The sequence below is a fragment of the Orycteropus afer genome, unplaced genomic scaffold (genome assembly GCF_000298275.1).
Source record: "Orycteropus afer afer isolate SDZICR_OR568_19922 unplaced genomic scaffold, OryAfe1.0 scaffold00346, whole genome shotgun sequence".
Taxonomy (NCBI): Eukaryota; Metazoa; Chordata; class Mammalia; order Tubulidentata; family Orycteropodidae; genus Orycteropus; species Orycteropus afer.
This window is the reverse complement of record NW_006921933.1, coordinates 2,042,578-2,054,932: the sequence shown is the minus strand read 5'-3', so window position 1 is coordinate 2,054,932 and position 12,355 is coordinate 2,042,578. Positions and strand designations below refer to the sequence as shown.

Genomic DNA, 12,355 nt, shown 5'->3' with positions numbered 1-12,355 from the left:
AAAAAAAAAAAAAAAAAAGCATTGACCCATGTCACTTTAGTTTTGTGTATTTCACTATACATAAGTTATGTTTCAATAAAATGCATTAAAAATAAGAAGAAGATGTATCCATTGGGGAAAACTGGGTCACAGGGACTGTTCTGTGCTATCTTTGCAACATCCTACCAATGCATAATTACATCAAAATAAATTCTTAAAAATGAGGAAATTGTGGAAGGACTGGAGAACCAATTTGAGGTTAATATTCTGGGAGAATAACCAACCCCAAGGCACAGACCTGCTTAGAGGAGGAAACCAGAGGTGCCACCATGTGCACTTGACACTACAGTTTGCACTACTGCCTTTTTGCACCTGCGGCCACCAATGCACAAAAGAGAAAGAGAAAGACAATGCACACTCTCACCATATGTCACTGCCTGCAATTAAAAATATCATGAGTGCATCTGACTGGTCAAATTCAGGTCACATGCCTGTGCCCCAGCTGCAAAGAAGCTGGAAATATCAGTCTTTTCCACTTTTGTGGTGGACGACAGTCTGTCCCAAATCAACACTCATAGAGTGAAGAAACAAGCAAAAAGTGTGTCCAGATGCTGGAGCAACACCAAATGTCAAATGTTCCCCTTAAAACCCAATGGACAAGACCTCCTTCCTGGGCCTCCTTGCCTCCAGCTGCTCCTTCATCCTCCACATGTGACCTTTCTCTTTCCTGCATAGAATCTTCACGTCCAGGGCAAGGGCAGTTCCTTAGGTGAGCAGAGAGGGTCTGCATGACTGGCCTCAGCTAGCCTCCCAGCACCATCACTACCACTCCCCACCTTCTTTCCTCTCTCCACTTCATATACCTTCTAGACTCCAGCTGAAGAGCCAAACCAAGTCCTCAAAGTTCCTTTAAATGGTAATGTGGCTTATCCTCTTCCCACATGCTGTTACCTAGGGCTTCCTTGAAGCATCAGGTTTCTCCCATTCTTATTCAGAATGATGCTGGTCTCCTCACTTCCAGAGAAAAGTTGTGTATTGAAGGAAAAACCCTCTTATTTCCTAACCCATTTCAGAATCAGATAGTTGAAACTTTCTTCGTAGTTCATCTTAGTCTAGAAGCTCCACTGAAATCTGTTCAGCATCATAGCTACATGCAAGCCTCCACTGACAGACAGATAGTGTCTGCACAGGCGGTTCATTGGCCAAGAACTGAACCAGTCTCCAGCATGGTAGACTAGAATTCTACTGCTGAACCACTAAAGACCTCTAAAATATACAGTAGATGTTCAATAAACTTCACTTGAATGAATAAACCTACAGAATGGCACTACAGTCCCTCCCATATATACCTCATGGTGCGCCTAACTCAAGCCATAGTATTCTCAATAGCCTATTATGCATGTGAGAGCTGGACAATGAATAAGGAAGATCAAAGAAGACTTGATCCTTTGAGTTGTGGTGTTGGTGAAGAATACTGAGAGTACCATGGACTGCTAAAAGAATGAACAAATCTGTCCTGGACAAAGTGCACCCAGGATGCTCCTTGGAAGCGAGAATGGCTGGACTTCCTTTCACTTGCTTCAGTCATGTTATCAGAAGGGACCATTCCCTGGAAAAGGATATCATGCTTGGTAAAGTGGAGGATGAACTAAAAAGGGGAAAGCCCTCAACAAGATGGCTGCATACAGTGACTACAATGATTGGCTCAGGTACAGCAAGAATTGTGAGGCTGGCACAGGACTGGGAAATGTTTCCTTCTGCTGTGCATAAGGTCTCTATGAGTCAGAGACGACTTGACAGCACCTAACAACAGCAGCATATACCTCACAGGCTTCTGATCATGGCAGGTGAAATGATACCCCTAAAAGTTGTGGAGATGCAAGAACCAGCCTCCTCAGGATAACGTATCTTCTGCTTCCCCTCCTAGGTCCCTGCCAAGCCTGCTCTGTCACTTGGCAAACTCCCAAATAGAAGGAGCTGACTTTGACCTCTCCTCCCTGCTTATTCTATCTTCCAACAGGGAGGAGCAGAGAGGAGGGGTGGGTGGGTAGGTGAGGAGGTGTTCTGGTTTCCTAGTGCCACTCTGACCACAAATGGGATGCTTGAACAAACAGGAGTTTATTCTCTTAGTTTGGAGGCTTTAAGTCTGAGTTCTAAGGCTCTAGGGGCTGGGTGAAAGCCCCTCAATCTTGAGCTCCAGTTCTGCCTCTTACTCCAGGCCCCCTGAAGCTGGAGGCTTTTCTTCACTCAGACAGCTGCTGGCTGCTGAGGCTGACAAGCCCAAGGTTGACAAGTAAAAAGGCACAGTCCCGATGTTACCAAACCACATGGGAGGCTATTAATTCAAGCCCACTTAAAGTCCCAAGATCAGCATGGCAGGCTGCTGAACAATGACACAGCTACATGCTGGGTTCAAGCATGCCAGAAACTAGAGACCATTCCCAAGGCTTCTCCTTATATACAGGAAGCAGATCACATCCCTAGGGCAGCTACTCAGCTGTTCACAGTAGATTTCACCATGGAGTTGATTATCAGTCTCATCAGCCAGCTGCCCAGCCACTCAACAAAGACCCACCAGGTTGACACACAAACTTAACTACCACAGGAGGCAACACACACAGACCCATTTTCCAGGAAAGGAAGGACCCACCATGTCTGCAGCTGTGCTCAGAGAAGGCTGAGCAGCCCCTGCAATTGGGCCTCAATCTAGGCAATGAACTCTTGATGACCCACAGCCACGAGCTTCACACAGATGTGGCAACAACCCCCTCCATCCTCCAAAATGCAAAATATCAGTGCTTTTTGTCTACCTACATCATTTTAAATCAGTCACATAAGGAGTGTGTTGTGGTAGCTGGTGTTTTTAAGTGAGTGGAAGATGCTTTTTGAGCTGAACCCTCTGCTTGGCCCATTGCAGCCCAGAACAAATGTTGCAATCAAATTACCATCCCCTGGAAATAGCCTAAATGGGAAATGCTGACAACATCTTCTAACCTGAGAGGAGCAAATGGCATTGATAGAATATCTAAAATAAATGAATACAGAAAAAAAAAAAAAGAAAGAAAAGCCTGAGGTATGGATTTGCTTCACAAAGCAGCACCATGTGGTGCTGAATCTTTTATGAATAAGGAAGGGAAAGGAAAGGAGAGGCCACAGCAAGTGGCAGGAAAGCCTTTGCTGACCTTTGCATAGTATTGTGTTCTTCCAGCATTGTTGGCACTAGCAAAGCCAGCTCCCTAATGAGGTCTGGTAATCAGAGAGGTGTCGGAGAGCCCCTGGCTCTGCTGCAGCATGCAGAGCACGAGACAGAGCCACGGGATGGGATCACTATGCAACAATGCTTACGTGAGTGAGGGTTGGCTTTTATAGAGCTTGTCTGCTTTTGCAGAATTCTTTTTGAAAGAGACACAACAGGTATTTGACACCCTATTTTACAGTTACAGAACTGCTGGGGGTGCAAATTGTTAAGTATTCAGCTATTAACCAAATGTTGGTGGCTTGAATTTACCCAGAGATACCTCAGAAGAAAGACTTGGCAAACTGCTTCCAAAAGATCACAGCCATTGACAACTCTATGAAGCAGTTCTACTCTGGCACACACTGGGGCCACCATAACTCAGAATCAACTCAGCAGTAATTGGTTTTATTCATTTATTTATTTTCCACAGGTGAGGAAACTGGCAACAAGTGAAAGGCTTATGCAGATCTCAAACTTCAATGTTCTCAGTCCTAATCCAGTGTTTTTCCAGCAAAGTCATGTTTAGAAGTAGTTGGTGTTGTTAGCTGCCATGGACTTGGACCTTGATGGAGGGAGACTCTGTGGGAAATGGAACAAAATGCTGCCCTTCCCATGCCATCTCTATGATTGGTATCAGATCAGGTCGCTGTAATGCACAGAGCTTTCATGGGCTGATTTGTAGAAGATCACCAGGCTTTTATTTCTAGTCCATCTTAGTCCAGAAGCACCACTTAAACTTGTTCAGCATCATTAAAAAACAATATATATATATATATATATTTCCTGCCATCAAGTCAGTTCCAACATATAGAAATCCCCGTTAGTCAGTTCCAACATATAGAAATCCCCTTTAGGTTTCCAGAGTGGCAAATCTTTATGGAAGTAGATAGCCCAGTCTTCCTTCCGTGAAGTGGCTGGTGGGTTTGAACCATCATCCTTCTGGTTAGCAGTTAGATGCCTTCGGCACTACACCACCAGAGCTCCTGGCTCAGCATCATAGCAACATGAAAGCTTCCACTGACAGACGGCTGTGCATGAGGGGCCTTGGCCAGGAGTTGAACCCAGGTCTTGCTTGTAGAAGGTGAAAATTCATTGCCCTCATTTGTAAGTAGATGGAAGTTGGCAATGATAATAATAGGAATGATGGCTGATACTTACTTTTCACTCACCATGTAACAGGCACTGTGGTAGGTATGTGAATGCACATTACCCCATTCTGACAAGGTCAGCACATGTATTATCCCCATTTTACAGGTGAAGAAGGCACAGGTTGGTAAGTAAATTGTCTAACATCACACAGCTGCCAAGTGGTGGAACTGAGACTTGAATCAGGTAGGCTGCAGAGCCAGAACTCAAAACCGCTACACATGAGGCCTCACTAAGTGTTCAACACTGGGAGAAAGATTGTATTGTTGTTTTTATGTGCTGTTGAGTCGGACCCGACTCATAGTGAACCATCCTTGGGTTTCCGAGGCAGTATCACTATGGAAGTAGATTACCCAACCTTCCTTTGGAGGAGTAGCTGGTGGGTTTGAACCTCCAGACTTCTGGTTAGCAGTGAAGTGACTTAGGCACTATGCTACCAGAGCTCCTGGTGGAAAGATTAACAGCATTTAATTTATGTATTTTGTTATATTTATTCTTTTTCTTATTCTAAAAGTGACTTAGTTATATGGTTTAGAAAATAAGATAGGTCCACTCAATGGAAATTTCCATCAAATTTGGAAGATTATTTACTAGCATAGAGAGCTGTGACTAATAAACATTTATTAGTTTATCATGGACCAGTCCCTGCAGAAGGACATCATGCGCAAGAAGTAGAGGGTCAGTGAAAAAGAAGAAGACCTTCAACAAGAGGGATTGACACAGTGGCTGCAACAATGGGCTCAAATGTAGCAACTATTATGAAGATGGCACAGGATCAGCCAGTGTTTCGTTCTGTTGTACATGGGGTTGATATGAGTCAGAATCTAACAACAACAACAACAAACATTGATATATAAATAGCAAGACATAAAATTATGACTACATCACAATTGTTGTCGTTAGATGCCATCGAGTCATCGCCAACTCGCAGTGACCCTATGCACAGCAGAACCAAACACCACCCTGTCCTGAATCAGTACCGTGATTCTTGCTGTCCTTGAGCCCATCGCCACTGCCACTGTGTCAATTCATCTCATTGAGGGCCTTCCTCTCTTTCGTGGACCCTCCACCTTACCCAGCATGACATCCTTCTCCAGGGAATGCTCCCTTCTGACAACATGACCAAAGTATGTGAGACGAAATCTGGCCATTCTCAATGCTCTCCAAGGAGCATTCTAGCTGCACTTCCTCCAGGACAGATCTGTTAGTTCTTTTAGCAGTCCACGGTACTTTCAGCATTCTTTGCCAGCACCATAGCTCAAAAGCATCAATTCTTCTTCAGTCTTCCTTATTCATTGTCCAGCTCTCACATGCATATGAGGCAATTGAAAATACCATGACTTGTGTCAGGCACATCTTAGTCCTCAAGGAGACATCTTTGCTCTTCAGCACTTGAAAGAGGTTCTTTGCAGCTGATTTGCCCAGTGCCATATGTCATCTGATGTCCTGACAGCTGCTTCCATTGGTGTCGATTGTAGAACCAAGCAATGTGAAGTCTTTGACAATTTCAATCTTTTCTCAATTTATCATAATGTTGCTTATAGGACCAGTTGTGAAGATTTTTGTTTTCTTTATATTGAGATGTAATCCATACTGCACACTGTATTCTTCAATCTTTGTCAGTAAGTCCTTCAAGTCATCTTCACTTTCAGCAAACAAAGTTGTGTCATCAGCATATCACAGGTTGTTAATGATTCTTCCTCCAATCCTAATGCCATGTTCTTCTTTATATAGTCCAGCTTCTCAGATTATTTTCTCAGCATACAGATTGAATAAGTGTGGTGAAAGGATACAACACTGACACACTCCCTTTTTGATTTTAAACCATGTAGTGTTCCCTTTTTCTGTTCAAATGACAGCTTCCTGGTCTATGTACAGGTTCCTCATGAGTACATTTAAGTGTTCTGGAATTCCCATTCTTCTCAATGTCATCCACAATTTGTTATGACCTACACAATCAAATGCATTTGCATAGTCAATTAAACACAAGTAAACATATTTCTGGTATTCTTTGCTTTGACCCAAGATCCATCTGACATCAGCAATGATATCTCTTGTTCCACATCCTCTTCTGAATCCAGATTGCATTTCTGGAAGTTCTCTGTCCATATGCTGCTGCAACAATTTTTGAATTATCTTCAGTAAGATTTTACTTGCATGCGATATTAATTATATTGTTCAATAATCTCCACATTCTGTGTGATCACACCGAGTGAGTGTCTCCAGCAGGACATCCATTTGCTGAAACATCTCAGTGGGTAGTCCATCAATTCCTGGAGCCTTGTTCTTCACCAATTCCTTCAGTGCAACTTCGACTTCTTCCTTCAGGGACATTGGTTCTTGAGCATATGCCACCTCCTGAAATGGATGAAGATCAACTAGTTCTTTTTGGCACATTCACTCTTTGTATTCCTTCCATCTCCTTTTGATGCTTCCTGAATCATTCAATATTATTGGGACCCACTGCTTCTGTGGTGGCAAAGACCTGCTTTTGTCCCATGCCCTGCATGGGATTGCTGGAGCTTTGTGAAGAAGTGTTCAGCACCGCCGACCTTTACTGGGTGCTGGGTGTGAGGTGCAAGGCCTCAGATGGTGAGGTCTGACACAGCTACATAGGGCGTCCCTACAGGTGCACCCAGACTGGGTGGGAGAAGGTGACAAGGAGGATGCCACCCGCCACTTCCAGATCCCCAGGAAAGTCTATTCGGTTCTAAGTGATAAAGAGCTGGAGAGCAGCATACAATGAGCAGGGAACTATGGACAAAGACTCTGCTGTGCTTAACAAAGATCGGTACTGGGAGGCATATTGGAGGTTACGCTTTAAAAAGATATCTCTAGAGGACATTCGAGCTTTTGAAAAGACATACAAAGTTTCTGAAGAAGAGTTGGTTGATATTAAACAAGCCTACCTGGACTTCGAGGGTGATATGGATCAGATCATGGAGTCTGTGCTATGTGTGCAGTACACAGAGGAACCTAGAATAAGGAACATCATTCAGCAAGAGAAGCTGAAGAAGCCCCATCCTATAAAGCCTTTGTCAAAGAATCGAAGCAAAAGATGAATGCAAGGAAAAGGAGGGCTCAAGAGGGGGCTAAAGAAGAAGAAATGACCGGGAAGGAGTTGGGGCTTGATGAAGGGGAGGATGGCTCGAAAGCAGCCCTCCAGAGCAGACAAAAGGATTAGCAAATAGAAAGGAAAATTTTCTGGCTCGGATGGAAGCAAAGCACTGCAAACCTTCCAAAGGAGGAGGGAAAAGAACATCTCTCAAGAAAGAAAAGAAACAATGTAATTTTTCTCTTCAGAGGTCCTTAGGATCTAATTGGTACCTTTGTAAAAGATGCAGTCAAGATTTGAAGACACCAGTCAACCCAAGAGAACTTGTCTTTTCAGCCTAAGTTGTCAGAGCAACTGTGTAAAACAAGCAGAATCTTTCAACCTTGTCTTAATATTTCCTGGAACTCGTCGGACATTCTCTGAGGTCCTCACATAAAGGAATTTGGTGGTAGTGGTGGATGGAGGGGCAGTATTTGCTTCAATGGATCTTCTATAAATGGGCCTCTGTCTAGAATGTGGTTCTGTCCATACTGCCTTTAGAACTGTCATTTTTGTCACATAAGAGTGAGTCAGAGAATATTCAGTGATGCACTTGTTTGTTAGAACAGGAACTCTGACTAGTAGAACTCTTTCAAACACTTGAGCAGCTACCTTCCGGTCAGGATGATCTTGAATTGACCGGCTCTCCTCCTTTTACTCAACCAGGTTCTATACTCTATACTTAAAGTATAGGAAAAACAGGTGTTCAAATTACTTCTAGTATCAGAATTACAACTATATAAAATAAGCATGAAGTCCCTGGGTGGTACAAACTATTAATATGCCCAGCTGCTATCCAAAAGGTTGGAGGGTCAAGTCCCTGTACAGGTGCCTTGGAAGAAAGGCCTGGTGATCTACTTCCAAAAAATCAGCCATTGAAAACTCTATAGAGCACAGTTCTGCTCTGACACACATGGGCTCACTGTGAGTAGAGTGGACTCTAAGCATAGGGAGAAAATAATTATAAAGAAACACACCAAGATAATATCAGTAATTGTGTTACAGTCATGAAATTACAAAAGATTTTTGTAATGTTTCAATAAACAAATAAATTTAATAAATGAAATTTATCACTAAGTTTTCTTGTTTGTTTTGAGGGAAAAAAAAATAAGGAAATGTGAAAAGCCCCCAAGAAATGTAGCATGACTTAACCACTTTGAATCTCTGACACTTTGAGAACCGTGAGGCAAACATGATGCTATAAAAAGCAAGAAATTTAAGAACAGCATGTGCTTTTCTTTCTTGATCGTGTCAGAATTTCAAGCAATATGTCTTTTGTTTTTACTGTCCACCCCACCCCATCCTACCTCCTACCCCCCAAAAAAAGAAAGGAAGAAAACGAGGTGAGTTTTGCTCCATAGCAGAACCACTCAATGCATTGCTTTGTTTGAGAATTACTCAACAAGTCCATAAACACACATCTTGCCGGGTAATTAAAACCATGTAAATGTCACTATTCCAATCTCTGACATTTGGTTTGGGACTTGACAGGGCAAGATGAATTATAGAGAAGGAATTTCCCTGTTTTGAGCACATGTGTTTAATAATTCTGGCATGAGGCTTTAATACTCTGGATATTTGAAAATAACTGTTCAGCGCCACTCCTTAGGCACTTCATCACACACTGCCTTGTGGCACTTCATCCGCTGCATGTCTCTGTTGTTGTGTGGTCGTCTTTCACATTTAACATCTGTGAGTGTGCGTCTGGACTTAATGTAGACATGCCATGTCACCTGGAGTCACCAATTGTGTTATATTTCTTAAAAACATAATGTCATATACATCAGAGTTCAGCAACTTTCGAATGATAGTAATAATAATGTTGATAATGGTAACAGCTAGCATTTATTGATCACTCGCTGGGCACCAGGCACTGTCCTTCATACTTAACAGACATTTTCTCATTTAATGAGGAGTGGGGAGTGCAATGGTTAGAGCATGGAGTCAGCCAGCCTGAATCCCAAATCCACAATTTCCTATCTCTGTAATCTTTGACAAATGTCTTAGCCTTTTTGACCATCAGTTTCATTCTCAGAAAATGAGGAAATTATGATACTTTATTTCTTAGAAGGTAGACCTAGTGGAACAATGGTTTAAGCAGTTGGCTGCCAACCAAAAATTTGACAATTTGAACCCCTTAGCTGCTCTTTGAGGGACATGTGTCAATCTGCTTCCATAAGGATTGACATCCTTGGAAATTGTCTGGGACAGTTCTATCCTATAGGGTCTCTATGAGCCAGAATCAACTTGATGACAATGTTTGTTTTTTTCCTTACAGTTGTTGCCAAATTAAATTAGTTAGTATATGTAGACTGCTTGCACATGGAAGACATTTGATAAATACTGTTGTCGTTGTATGCAATCAAGTTGTTTCGACTCACAGTGACCCCATGTGACAGGGTAGAACTGCTCTCATAAATTTTTATGGAAGCAATCTGCAACACACTGCATAATGTGGATGAACTTGGAGGACACTATGCTGAGTGAAATAAGTCAATCACAGAAAGACAATCACACAATCCAAAGAAACTTTCTTTGGTGGTTACCAAGGAGGGGAAGTAACACAGCAAAAATGAAAATAATAATAATAATAATAATTTAAAAAATAAATAAAATAGCAACTAAAAAAAAAAGTTTTATGAGAAGAGATGTCCAGGTGTTCCTTCCATGGAGACACAGGGAGGATTTGAAATATCAACATTTCAGTCAGCAGCCTAGCACTTAAGAGTTGCACCACCAGAGTTTCTTTCTATAAATATCGCCTTTATTATCATCATTTTATCACTGTTATTGTGCATTCTTACAATGATAGAACTCTTGCCCTTATTTCTCCCCAAGACTTACCCACCTCAATAAGTTGCATGCCTCCCTCATAGTTACTCATGTTAGCTTCACCATCACCTCTTTCCACAGGTATAGTCATTTTGATTCCTGTGTATTCCATATGGTGAGGTCTGTGTGTATAGTCACTGTTTATGTTGCAGATAAAAGATATTTGCAGTGAGTAAGTTGTTGTTAGGTGCTGCTGGTCAGCTCTGACTCATAGCGACTCCATGTACAACAGAACAAAACACTGCCCAGTCCTGCACCATCCCCACAATCCTTGCTGTGCTTGAACCCATTGATGCAGCCACCACATCAATCCATCTCGTTGAGGGTCTTCCCCTTTATCATTGACTCACTACTTTACCCAAGCATGGTATCTTTCTCCAGGGAATGGTCCCTTCTGACCACATGACCAAAATAGGTGAGATGAAGTCTGGTCATTCTCATTTCCAAGGAGCATTGTGGCTGCATTTCTTCCAGGACAGATTTGTTATTCTGGCAGGCTATGGTACTTTCAGTATTCTTTGCCAATACCACAACTCAAAAACATCAACTCTTCTTCAGTCTTCCTTATTCACTACCCAGCTTCACATGCATGTGGGACAATTGAAAACACCGTGACTTGGGTTAGGTGCACCTTAGTCTTCAAATAGACATCTTTGCTCTTCAGGACTTTGAAGAGGTCTCTTGCAGCAGACTTGTCCAGTGGAGTATGTCATCTGATGTATTGACTGCTGCTTCCTTGAGTGTTGATTGTGGATCCAAATAAAATGAAATCCCTGACAACTTCAGCCTTTTCTCCATTTATCATGATGCTACTTATTGATCCAATTGTGAGGATTTTGGTTTTCTTTATATTGAGGTGTAATCCATACTGCAGACTGTAGTCTTTGATCTTCATCAGTAAGTGCTTTGAGTCCTCTTCACTTTCAGCAAGCAAGGTTGTGACATCTGCCTATTGCCGGTTGGTAATGAGTCTTCCTGTAATCCTGATGCCACCTTCTTCTTCATATAGTCCAGCGTCTTGGGTTCTTTTCCCAGCATACAGATTAAATAATTATGGTAAAAGGATACAACCCTGACACACACCCTTCCTGATTTTAAACTATGTAGTATCCCCTTTTTCTGATAAAATGAAAGCCTTTTGGTCTATGTACAGGTTCCTCATGAGAATAATTAGGTCTTCTGGAATTCCCATTATTTGCAATGATACCCATTATGTGTTATGATCCATGCACTCAAATGCTTTTGCATAGTCAATAAAACACAAGTAAACAGCTTTCTGATACTCTTTGCTCTCAGCCAAGATCCTCCTGACATCAGCAGTGATATCCTTCATTCCACATCCTCTTCTGAACTCAGCTTGAATTTCTGGAAGCTCCCTGTCAATACACTGCTGCAACCATTTTTTAATTATCTTCAGCAAAATTTTACATAAACCAAACCAAACTCATGGCCATTGAGTCAATTCCTACTCATAGCAACCTCCATTGGTTTTCTGAGAAGGTAAATCTTTATGGAAGTGGATTGCCCTATCCTCTTCCATGGAGCAGCTGGTGGTTTGAACCACCAACCCTCTGGTTAGCAGTCAAATGCCATAGGCAGTATGTCACCAGAGCTTCTTTTTTTACTTGCGTGTGATATTAATGATGTTGTTGGATAATTTCTCCATTCTGAAGGGTCATCTTTCTTTGCAATAGGTACAAATATGGATCTCTTCCAGTCACTTGGTCAGGTAGCTGTTTTCCAAATTTCTTGGCATAAATGAGTAAGTGCCTCCAGTGCTTCATGCATTTATTGAAATGGGTATTCAGTCAATTCCTGGAGCCTTTTTTTTTTTTTTTAAACCAATTCGTTCAGTGCAGCTTGCACTTCTTCTTTCAATATGATGGTTCTTGATTATATGCTACTTTCTGAAATAGTTGAACATCGACAATTTCTTTTTGAGTCAGTGATGGTGTATTCCTTCTGTCTTGTTTTGATGCTTCCTGCATCATTTAATATTTTCCCATAGAACCCTTCAATATTGCAAGTTGAGGTTGAATATTTTCTTCAGCTCTTTTACCTTGAGA

The 12,355-nt window shown here is 42.0% G+C and overlaps 1 pseudogene; it reads left to right on the top strand.

The window, feature by feature from the left end:
- The first annotated feature begins 6,870 nt into the window (after window positions 1–6,870).
- Window positions 6,871–7,759, top strand: LOC103207041 (annotated as a pseudogene).
- Window positions 7,760–12,355: the final 4,596 nt, after the last annotated feature.